The following is a 12547-nucleotide window of genomic DNA, read 5'->3' as shown; positions in this document are numbered from 1 at the left end:
AGCGGCCAGTATTAAATGTTAAGTGCTAATACTGAATCTATGGAGACAGCGTCATATTTTGTAGTCTAAGTACTTTTAAGTAGCACAAGGTCTTTCAACATAATTAGCAGAGAATATTGAGCCCAGTCAGAAATATGGGATTCATCATTAAATTCAGAGGCTTCTTTATCTCTGTGAGTCTAATCATGTGTGCAGAAGACTAATTGTTAATGGCATGGGCTTTATTGCTCTTAGCTTTCCTCTATTTTAAATGGAATGGTCTGCTTTGTGAGAATTAATTAGGTTTTATTGTTCTACTTGTATCGAGTATTGTTGATAATCTTAATGTTTTTACCAATTCAGATTCAGAGCGCAATTAGCAGTAGTGATGATGTTTCATTTTAAATCACAGAGTATTGTTATTTTTCCTCCTTTTTCCTTTTCTTGTGACAATAACAGATGCAATATCTCTAACTTTTAATGGGAAAATGGCAATAATTAACAAATGAAAACCACTTGGGTTTGCAATATGTCGATTTAAGAATACAGCTTCTTCTGTTGGCACAGGCTTTAATGATTTGTAGGACACCTCACCTGTGCCTTCGCAATCAGAAAATGTAAAGCCTCAAGGCACTGACAGTGTCCTACATAATCATATACAATTTTCAGTGATTTACAAACTCATTCTTTGACCGTGCTTTTTTGGTTGGGCGAGTTACGATTATGCTTAGGGATTAATTATCCTTCTGGTACTTGCTCGCTCTGTCCTGAAGTCTCTGGAGCAAGCCCTCTCATGCTTTTCAGTTTTAGCAAATCTCCGAATTAATATAAGCTGAGGTTTTATATGAATCCAAGGGACTGTGTGTCAAAGACATTTAACAGATTTCTTGCTTGTAGCTCCAGAGGCGAGATCTCGGCACTTTTGGCATAAGTACCAAGTCTCTTGTTGACTAATACATTTCAGAATGATTTTAGAATGAGATTCTTGTCCTGAATGCTCAATAGGGAAAAATAACAATATGACTGAGAAGTCACTATGAGATGCATTTCTCGGTGTACAGGACGGAAGATTATATATCTTTTGTTCAGGTCTGCATTTCACATTTCCAAACATGTCCCCCATGGATTCCCAGTGGTGTCTGTCGGCGCTGCACTGTGCGCAGCGCACCCTCCACTCTCAGTGCCCTCTTGCTAGGATAGTTTTAAAAAAACAGGAAAATAATTTTTTTTTTTCTTGTAACAAGGCAAATTCTTCAAGAATTTTTAATTGTTCACCCTGTGTTAGTAGATCCTGACATTGATCTAAAAATACCCAAAATCTGTTTACTGATTCTTGGGTAAATTTTAATTTACGTGCATTTTCATCCTAAAGACAGAACAGTACAAATATTTGTGGGAATTATTTAAGAAACAACTCCAAAGGGGGTTGTTCAGACCTGAGGGAAGATTTTCCCTATTTTGATGACGGTACCGTAACTCAGATATTGATGTGTATTTACAAATACTTTCATTGAGTTACAACTTCCCTGGGAAGACGGGGAATATTAAAACATCACAAGTAGAGCCGTTTCTTAAAAAAATATTGTTAAAAAATATTCAATCATCTGAAGTGGAGACTCTACGAAATGCAGGACTCTTAAGTGCATAGAAGTGGACTGTAAAATCCCTTGCCCAACACAAATGGACTCATGTTTATTTTTGCGGTGAAGTCCCTGTGTTCCTGAAGCGCTGCTTTCTCCGTGACACAGACTCAAAGGCTATTTGGGATCCTCAAAAAAAGTGATGTTTTGTCTACATCTCCTTAGCAGTCCTACTCAGCTAAAGCGTGGTTGATCTGATGACTGCACAGAATATAATGGCCAAATCGGGACTTCTGAAATTTATACAATATTTCAGTAGATAGAGCACTCATCCAGGCTTGCAAGTCTGAAACTCTGGGCTCTTCGTAGCCTCAGGGAGACGAAATTCATACCTTTCATTTCCCATTAAAGTGCCCTGGGTATTCAGCACGGAGGCCCTTGTCCATTCCAGTTACATCTCTGTCATTCTGCAAAAAACCCCAACCCACCAGGTTCTTGGACTGAACAGACACGGTACGTCTCTAGTTCAGTCACCGAGGGAGTCGCCTGGGTCAGCAGAGATCTTGGTCCTGTTCTTAATCCGAGTGTGGTTTAAACAGCCATTGGGTGAAATCCGCCATGTAAAATTTATGAGCAGTCCCCAGAAGAGGGATCAGCACCTCTTTCTTGCTTGTTGTAAATACATGTTCTAACCCCCAGATTACAGGTTATTCTGCCCCCTCTTTGATTCTGGTTCATTTTAACATTGAGATGTTTTCCACACGGTATGGAGCGTAGAGAGTCTTTCTGGTCGAGCGCCGGGTGGTTGGAGCACCGCACAAATGGGCAAAAGATGCGAGTTTGAACCCTTTTGTGCTGAGAGCAATGTGGAACATTTACCTCTTTTTCTCAACAGCGTATAAAAGAAAAGTGAGTCGTATTGCTTCCTTCCATTACGCTTTTTTGTTAAAGAGGAATGACCCTCGCTCACTTTTTTGGAAAGAATGATTTAGGTGAATAAATGTAGTAGAGGAGTATTTTGGGACTGGCTGTAGCAATTTAAGAAGTAACCACTACGCTGCCTTTTTGTGTTGATACGTTTTCCCTGCAAGTGATTACCGCCTCCAAAGCAGACATTCTTACTCCCTGTCGATCCACAGTCAGCCAGGCGAGCCTTCAACCAGCATTAACGGTGATTTAAACTAATCTGTTTGACTTGTTATTGAACTGGTCTTGAAACATCCACCCAGCCCGACAATGGGGCTCTGCTTTGTGAATGGCAGCATCTAACAGAGGAGTAGAGACAGCGCGGAGCATTAACTTCTTGCAGTGTTCCAGCTAGGAGCCCTAAAATCCCTAAATCCCAGAGGATGGCGGTACTCGGAATTCCTGTCTGATGCCGGCAGCCTGGAGCGATGCATTGGAGCCTTACAGGGACGTGGGACTTATGGCACTCATCGCTTCAGCGTTCCCCGATAGCTACTTGAGTGTGTTGGCTATTGTGAATCCCTCCCAGAATGCCTAATTTCCCCACGTCTGCTACCAGAAGGCACCGCTTGAAGTTGGAAGATGCCTCGTACAGTTTGGAAGTCGGGGGCTAAAAAGTTTGGTAATTACACGACCAGTGTGGAAGTGCCTAGATCTCTTTCTGTATTCAGATCCTCCTGTTTTTTCTCTCATTTACTGCATTTATCATACAGTATTTAGTAAAAACAATGAGGGGAAAAAAAAAAAAGGAGCAAACAAATAGCATTGTTCTATCCCACCAATATGATAGAACAGTTAAATTAATGGCTAAATCTAATTAGGAAATGAAAAATTACAGCTTGTCTGCTGCCAATACTAAAGCCAATGGACTGTGAGATAGAGCTGTGGTTACACTACAAAATTATCTCACCATTGTTGAATCTTAAGGTGGCTTTGCAGCCTGCACTTGGATATAAAATAATCCTAGCAATTATGGTTTGTAATTTGTGAGTGGTTTGAAATGTAGTGGCTTTTACTATAATAAATGGATTATTGTATGTTGACAAAGTACAGGTTTAATTTACAGTGACAGATAAAGCTCTTGCATTTAGACGCTGTTTATATTAAAAATTACCTGATAAAAAGGGGTTTTTTAAGCATTCTAAGTACTCAGTTATGCATTACCATCTTGATCTGCTACCATATGTATTCATCATTGCATGGATGTTGCTTGGAATCACAGCAAGTTTTTCTGAGACGTTAGACTGTCATAATAACTGATAGATCAATGGCTTCATTTACATATTTATTATGGAGAAACTGCTTGTTTTCATCAACATAACTTACATTTTATGCATCCTTTGTCTAAAGTTAATTTGGAAATATTAATTTTCCAGTGACAGCTCAGTCTTCTTCCTGTTTAATCACTTAATTTCCCTTCTACCTAAGAATGACATTCAGTGAAATGAATGAGAAATGGTAACTCCAGGACGTCATTGTCCTTACTAAGAGCAAACAGACAGCCCGAGAGGGGTCTGGGTAGCTGTACAAAAGATATTAATCACAAAAGGAAAAGTTAATTACTTTACATTTTTTTCCTTTACACAAAAACAGAACTTTAAAAATATATTCTTCTTTATTAATTTTCTGAAGCCTAAAAATGTGTATTTTTTAGAAAAAATAATCCTAAAAAGGAAAAAAAAAGAGCCATCTGTCAGAACTAGAAATTTCATTTTACTCTGCACATTTTGTTTTCAGCATCATGTGCAGCATCATCTGGATCACAGTGTCTCAATCCTTCAATGACAGGAATTTGCAAAGAGGGACTCTTGATGGATCCCAGGGAAAATAGTCACTGAAGTATTTTCATGAATAAAAAAGTGTTGGCATTTCTCTTTTTTGTTAATTCCCTACTTTCCATTAATTGTATCCATTTCTGCAATTCAAGGTAGTAAAGATGTCCAGAGGAATACAAATAGGTTGAGAGGAAGGAAATTGATGACAGGGAGTGGCTTATAGCTTTCGATATTGTTGCATGTTGTGTGACAGAGCTGAATGGACAAGGTAGGGAGAAGAAAAAACGGAATTAAAATGAGGAGACTAGGAAATTGAAGAATATAAAAGGTAATAGAGAGGAAAGGACAAGAAGAGAAGCAGGGCACATGAAAAAGGACCAGTAGCCCTGACTGCGTTAGTAGTTTAGCCGTGTCAGCAGGTACTTGACCTCTTGGTAACGTACTCAGACCTTTTAGAAATTAGAAAAGATTTATGAAGTCATCTTGAATTCCCATCGCTGCTTGTGTCTTTAGAGATTCCTTCCATCAAGGTTATTTCTTATTGTATTTTCTGGTGGTATGCATGAGGTCTTTCTTTAAAATTATCTGCTCATTGCATCCTGCATCAACACTGGAAGCTCAGCCTATTGCCTAAGGGTATCTCCAGCAAGATCCCCTACCTTCTTCTGGGTGAATTCCAGGTAGCCTTCCTGCTGGTACTGAGGATTGTACTGATGGGAACTGAATCCCTAGTTTGTTTGGTAAATGGATTTTAAGAATGAAAATGAGATTTTGTTGTTGTTGTTTTGTTTTCATATGCCATCAGTTTAGCACATACATCAGATGTGTGCTGATACGGACAGTGGACATGATTTTAGCCTGCAGCCTGTTACTAACTTTAGTTTGGTAAAGGTTCAACCTAGTTCACTTACTTGGCTTGCCTCCGTTGCGTGACTAAAGATCTAAGGGAAAAATGCTTAAAGTCCCAGCATCTGTTAATTTAAGCTATTTAAAGTACAAATGAATCAGAGGAAAGATTTTTAAACCATTTTCTTAGAGGATTTCCTCTACTTACTGCTTGTATCTATATTGAAAATGATTGCAATTACTTTAGAATTCCAAGTTACAAAGCAGCCATTGGAAAATATCAGAACTCCTATAACACAGTAATGTGCTCCACTGGTGGGAACGTTCAGTGGTGAGCTTGGAAATGCCTGTAGGGTGTCATTCTTCCTGTTAGACAAAACCCCGACGGCTGCTTAAAATTGTTGTATGTTGTGGATGCTACACAGGCAGCTAAAGTCTCCCTGAGAACACACCGCCTCGGTAGTTCGTGGGCACTACAGGAATTGTAATTGAAGCAGTTTGGGTGGTGTTATAAGACATAAAATCAGAGATGTTTCTTACTCTTATTACATACTTTAAAATATTATTTTAAAGTGCTCCCTAATAGTTTCTTATAATTTTGCCTTGGTTTTAAAAACCAACGTCTTGGAGTACAAATAGATGAAAAATCCCGTGGTAACTAGGGTAATTACAGAGATTTTCAATTACCAATCTACACGTTCACTGACTTTTCATTTATAGTTTTTTTTTTTTTAAATAAAGTTGTATTACAAGATGAAGTAGATACATCTTCTGTTTTGGCTTCTCTTCATGCTCTCAAGAATTTGTTGTTCCTTCGGGTGCTTTTGCTCTTGGCTCTCTGCTATTCTGTTTTAAATTGTTCCACAGTGTTAGAACAATAATACATGCCACAGTTGCATTCCCCCGATCCCAAGTCTTCCACCAAGTATGTACATGACATGAATGGTCCTTTATATTTTGGATGTGGATGTGTATTTTTATTTGTGTGCATATTCATAAACATATACTCAGAAATACACATATATGTTATGATTTCACATCTACAGAAAACCATAACCAGGTACATTATACAGGAGGAGAAACACACAGCAACACCCTCCACAGTACGTTACCCTAAGTTGAAGAAACTGAAGAAATTGCAACAGATACACTTTCAAAATTAATGTTATTGAACTGCATGCATTTGGTGAGTATTTTGTAATAACAGGCATTCCACACTAAGCCAAATGAACTAATTACGAAAACTGGAGGATAAAATAAATGTTAAATTTGTGATGTTGCCACCAAAAACCTGAAAATGCTGGGGGCTAAATTCAGGGATCGTGTGAATAACACCTTGTTATAGCCCAATCTTTTCAAAATTTACTAATGCACTTCCAAGCATGTTTTTCAATTAGCTAAATATCACAGCTGCATCTTACACATCAGGAAGTCAGTGTTAGCTCAGCTTCCGTGCTGAGAGGCCGGAGGGCTTTTCTGTAGAAGGGAAAGGAAACCAACATGAAGCTTTAAGGCGAGACAGTTGATTGCCTTTTCTCTTTGCTGCCATTCCTCCTTCTTTCTGGACATGCAAATAACACCAATTCACATTAAAAATGTATGCAGATAATTTTGACTTCCGTTTATGTCACCGTTAAATCTGACCCTTTGTGATTTACAGTCGCAGTTTTAATCTTGAGTTAATGTGGCTGATTGCAATTATTTGGCTTTTTAATTGAAATAAAGTAGGAAAGAGAGGTTTCCTGAATTTGTTACTTGCTATACAAATGTTTTTACATTGGTTTCGAAGTAAACATCTCACTGGTGAGTAGGATTGGAAGACAGAACAGTGCGTGTAATCGCACGATTTGTTATGCAGTTGGAAGAGTAGGAGGGGGCACGGCCCTGGAAAAAAAATTACAGCTTTCTACCTGTATTGCAGATGAAGAAATTTGTAGAAATATCAAACTACAGGATGTGGTCTTTTTTTGCAGCAGAATTATTAAGTCAGCCTTGCTTTATTTCTTTTGTAGAGGTACATAGTACCAATTTTTATTTTACTGTATTTACAGTGTTCACTTATGACTGTCTTTAGAAAGCTGTGGGGTGTGAAATAGGAATATATATATTTTTTTACATTAAAGGGTTCGGAATTGCTTTTCCTGAGGAAACTGTCAGTGATGCCAGAGAATATCAAAGTCAGCGTGAAACCGTTATGCTAAAAACTTACTTTTCATTCATTTTCTCTGCCTCTGTATTTGAAATCGTGATAAAGGTTGAAAGTTTAGAGGTGACTGACACAATTATGAATGCAGTGACTGTTTAGTTAATTGGCAGCACTTTGAGTAAAGGTACCATTTATAAATTATTCATTGATACATATTTCGTGATTAATAGGTGGAGCTCGGTTCTTCAGCTCATTGAAAAGCATATTCAAATTGCTTTAGTAAATTCCTAACAGATGCTGCTCTAACAAATTGTTATAAAACACATTATAATGTGTAGATATAACTGAAGCAATATATATCATTTCACTGTTATTCAGTGTTACTGTTTTCTTATATCATTTCTCACATCAGCTTAACACTGAATAAAGTAGGGCTTTTTTCTAATGAACAGGATGGGGAATAAAACGGTACCCTACCCGTAAAACGCTAGCTCCATTCAAATCAGTGGTGAAATTTCCACTGTCGTCACCATATTCAAAAGCAAAATTCAAATTTCAGTGCTGTAGATTGATATGGGTGCCTTGATTTCACTCTAAAATAAAGGTTTACAGATTGAACAATAATATTGTAGTTAACGTATATTAAAGTTACTTCTTCATTGCTACTCCCAAGTCACTCTCACGAAGGAAGAACTTGCTTAAGTTTTCAGTGGAAGTTCAAGTCTCGGTTGTGTTCATTCAAGCCCTCCTCCTGCCTATGAGATATTTTCCTATGAAGAGTGTCCTTTATTAGTCTCTGAAGTCCCTACAGGTCTTTGAGCTTCCTCTCTTATTGCTCCTCCATCAACAGGGGGTGATGGTGGGCAATATTTTCTGCTATTGTCTGTCTCCATCCTCTGTCTTAGAGTCACTCAAATTCATTATTATCTCTAAAGGGGGTCTAACCCTGCAGATACGTGCACCACACTCTCTTTTGCAGTCTCCCGCTGCATCGTTCAGTGAGTAGATATTCATATGATCCACGGATGAGAGCAGGACAGAGATCTGAGAAAGTACCGTTACTGCAGTTAATATTTGCCTAAACGCACCGAGAATCCAGCAGTCAATGTGTGCTATTTTGGATTATTTTCACGTGAATCTTCAGTTATCAAGAATACTGAATTAACCTCTTACGACTCCGAGACCATGAAAATGTTGCAGTTCAAATAGTTATGCAAAGTCCATTGATTAATACATTTGATCTTCTCAAGGGTTCCACAGGTTATTGACACACACATTTAGAGAATTCAGGAAAACAGATGGTCAATATTCACGGGAGGGATTAAAGACGGTGATCAGGACATCAAAAAATTAGATACAAACTTCAAGTTGCCCGTGGAAAAATTAATGTGGAGCAGGTGGGGAGAAAACTACACTGTGGCATTGAACCAAAAGCACAGCCTCTTTGCTGTGGTTTCGGGGTGGTTGCTGTTTTGACACCGTCACATTTACTGTGAGGAAATTCATGTTATCAGCTTCACGACAAAAAAGGACATTTACCCAAGAAAACTCTTCCAGAACAGCCTATGCAAGAAGCACCACACCTGGAATGATATTTTCCCAGAATTCCTCTTTGTAGCTTTGAAATGCATTATAGACTTGCTGAACTCGGCATTAGAAGCAAACTTGCTGAGGACCACCCCGTACCAAAAGAAGCCAGCTCGTGCAGAGCAACTAGAGTAAAATTTGCAAACGCGCTTCCACCACCACTGTAAGAAAGAGTTCTCACACCACAACAATCAAAATTCATGCATTCTCTCTCGCTCGCTCTGTCTGTCTCAGACAGGGCCCAGTGTCCTCAGGGAAACTGTGGGTGCAAAGAATCCCTGCGAATTAAAACGAATTCACCCAGACAATTGGGGAAAAATATGAAAATCAAATTTTTCCTAAGACAACCACTCCATTTCCAGCCTCTCTTGGGAAGGTCTAGAAAGTACTTACAAGAGGCTACGCTAGGAGAATAATTCACATCTCCTGGGCACTAAAACCAGGGACTCAACAGAGGTTTTATTGCATGTTGTAATTTTGATTTCCATTAATTTTTTGCATTCCAGAAGCAACAATTTCCTGTCTCTTTCCCCTGTCCTGTTGGACTAAATTCCTGATCATCTTGTTTTGGTCCCTTCTGTGAATACTGAAGATATCTTTTGCTGACTTCTTTAAATGACTTAGTTGAACGTGAACAATTTGTCTTAACCATGTTTTGCTTGAAGGTTACCGCTCCTATACCTAAACTGAAGGCAAGCTTTTATATGAGTCTCATTTTTTGCTCACAACCACATTACCTGTTCTAATAAAATCTTCCTTGCAGACCTTGCTTCGCTTCTATCCTCAGCTAAAGCAACAGTAATATTACAGCCTGGGGAAGAGAACAGTGAGCTGTTTTCACTTTTTATGGCACCTTGCTGTGCAAACACGTATGCATATACATGCATATATACGTGCTTTTATATACCTGTGTTCAGTAGCCAAGTGGAAACGTAGACGCTTCTGTAAGTCTAGATTTCACATCTGAAAAGTGCTAGTTTTGCTTTCATGAGTGCATTGGTATGGCGTAGGGTCAAGCCCAAGTAATTTTCAACTGTTTTGTTCAGCTACAGAAAAATAGTGCCCAGCAAATGGGTGCCGCTGTGTGGTTTTGGGTAGTGGAGGCATTGCTCTCCTCCAAATGCTACAGCTGGTACCTGAAAACCTCGGGGCAGCTGTGCTGTGACTCAGGATCTCTATTTTAGAGTTTGTCATTTCCAAAATGATGTTGAGAACTCTTTCAAATGAGAGTCGGTTCCACAACAATTGGTGACTTTTCCAACACAACAGCTAAACGTAAACTGTTAAAATGTAAGAGAAATATTGTTCGATAACTTATAGTGTTAAATAATGAACTTTCATAGGAAATTTTTCCTAAAATTTCTTTAGAAGTAATAGGATAAAAATCCACTTGGGATATTCAGGTGCCTGAACACAGAAAATTTTTGAATTATATTTATTTAAAAACATAACTACTTGTTTCTTAAGAGCAAAGCCTGATACAGCTATACAAAAGATAACGGCAATATGTGTCACTGGAAATGACAGGACTTTCTTTGAACCCAAGGAATTAAATAATACTTAAAGGCAATTAAGTATCTATCAATTCAGGGCTCAAATTTAGCCTCCAAAACATTCAGAATTTCCTTAAACAATCTTAGGAGATTGTTTAAGAAAGCAATCTTTTCTTTGGAAGAACACATTGCACATGGGGGGGAAGCTTCCTAAATTACTTCAGAATCCTCTCTGAAGTCATTCACTGGCTTTAATTTAAGAGCGTTTATCGGAAAAGTGCTGCTGAAATAATAGCTCTACAAGGTTTGATTTTTCAGTGATTTCTAGTGCTCTGTTTAAAAGTAAAACTTTTTTTTTTTGTTCACCTAAACACACTGCAAAGCTAATGAGGGATTTGAAGTAACCTGGGTCTTCTCTTCTCACATGATCAATGGGAATAAACTTCCTAGAGCCTAAATGGTGTCACGACCTCCACCTGAGCATCGCTGTTACCTCCAGCCTGTGCCCTCAGCCAACAGCCATTTGGCCCAGCTGGTGCCCATTGATGCAGGTGTAGCTGGCCAGGGGTTAGTGCACAAATATGTGGATTTGCACAAGGGAGCCTGCTTTGCCTCGGCCTGTTGCTGGTACGAGCTGGAGATGGGAGCCCAGTGTCGTGTCCCCAGAGCTGGCTGGTTTGCCACGGGGTGGATGAGAGCACGCTGCTTCTGTCAGGTCAGTTGGTGCGCCAAGGGTTCGGGAAGTACTGGTCAGAGCTGGTCGGAACGGTGTTAAATGGCAGCAGGGGTGGCACTGAATGGAGAGCAGGAGAAGGGGAAATTTATGTCCTTTTTCTTAAATTTGTAGGGATGCCTGGGCTCTAGTACTCTAACAGCCCTGAGCTTTTCATCGCTTCTGAGCCCATCTGTGCAAAATGTGACTCCACCTCTGCTTTGTTTAATACTTCCCAGACACTGTATTTGCTGAAAATATTCATCCCTGTCTAATCAGGGGACAGGGAAATTATTATGTTAATGGGGCAGAATAAGAGTTTTACTGTCAATGGGTGCAAAGGTTTACTGAGAGCTCTTCAGTAAAGGCACAAGAATAATTCTATTTGGGTTATTTGTTAATCATCCTTTTTAATTAGGATTTTTTTGCTTGTTCTGCCCTTTGCCTGCCTGCAACTCTCAGATGAGTAATTGCTATGTATCTTTAGAAGGATATCATAGCAACCAAAACATGGGGAAGACAATAAATGAGGAAGCCTACAGTCCAGCAGTTTATTTTAGCAGACGTTAATCAATGGTACTGCAGCTTCGACTGCGGAGCCTGAATTCATTTCTTGTATTTGATTTTCCCTCCAGCTACCATTACAATTTACTTTTTATTAAATGACTTCTGATGAGCGGATGGCTTTAACCTCTTCTCAGCCCCGTCCCTTCACTGCATTATTGTGGACTGTAGATTAAACAAAACCTACCCTGACAGAAGTAAACTTAAGCAATCTAGTTTTATTTTGTGATGCCAAGTACCCTCATTCATTAGCTGAACTTGATGTAATCTACTCTGAAGTGTTAATTTTATCCTTGTATGGACCTATAAAAGGTTTCTAGAAAAGTGAAAAATATCACTAGCAACAAAAAAAGTAATGAAAGTCTTTTTCCAGGACTGAGACACAATTTTATAATCTCCAATATTCTCTTACCTGCCTTCCTTCTCAAAGGAATTGTATCTTTTGCATCATGTGTTTCACGGAGCCACAAGCTTGCAGAAATAGTCAGCTGGGTCTCTATTATTTGTGTTAGCTGATCAAACTTCAGAGTAACCTGCCACTTTGAGGTCGTTCTTCTAATTCTTCCACTAGATCAACTGCCAACAAGATATTTTTTATCCCACTGCAAGGTGACTGATAAAAGCACTCTCTACGTGGAACTGATAAGAAATGAATAATCTCACAGACAAAACATACAGTCTTTGCGAGAGACAGGATTATCACTTGTATGAAGTAGTAATGCTGAGGAACACAATCAATTGAGAAGAACAAATTTGCAAGCCAGCAGCAGGTAGTATACAGGGTTCTTCTACCCTGAACCTACAGGAAGCTGTTAGGAGACGAAGAACAGCAGCATTAGAAAAATTTAGGTCTTGGCTACTCTTGTTAAGGGTGGTGCTCAGGAACGTACTTTGCATGC

The 12547-nt window shown here is 39.0% G+C and overlaps 1 protein-coding gene across 7 annotated transcripts in view; it reads left to right on the top strand.

Annotated features, from left to right (window-relative positions):
* Positions 1-12547, top strand: part of NLGN1 (neuroligin 1) — a 311277-nt gene that overhangs the window by 39690 nt on the left and 259040 nt on the right. The window lies entirely within an intron of this gene.

Source organism: Rissa tridactyla, chromosome 6 (genome assembly GCF_028500815.1).
Source record: "Rissa tridactyla isolate bRisTri1 chromosome 6, bRisTri1.patW.cur.20221130, whole genome shotgun sequence".
NCBI classification, from domain to species: domain Eukaryota; kingdom Metazoa; phylum Chordata; class Aves; order Charadriiformes; family Laridae; genus Rissa; species Rissa tridactyla.
Note: the sequence above shows the minus strand (reverse complement) of the source record. Positions and strands in the feature narration are given on the sequence as shown.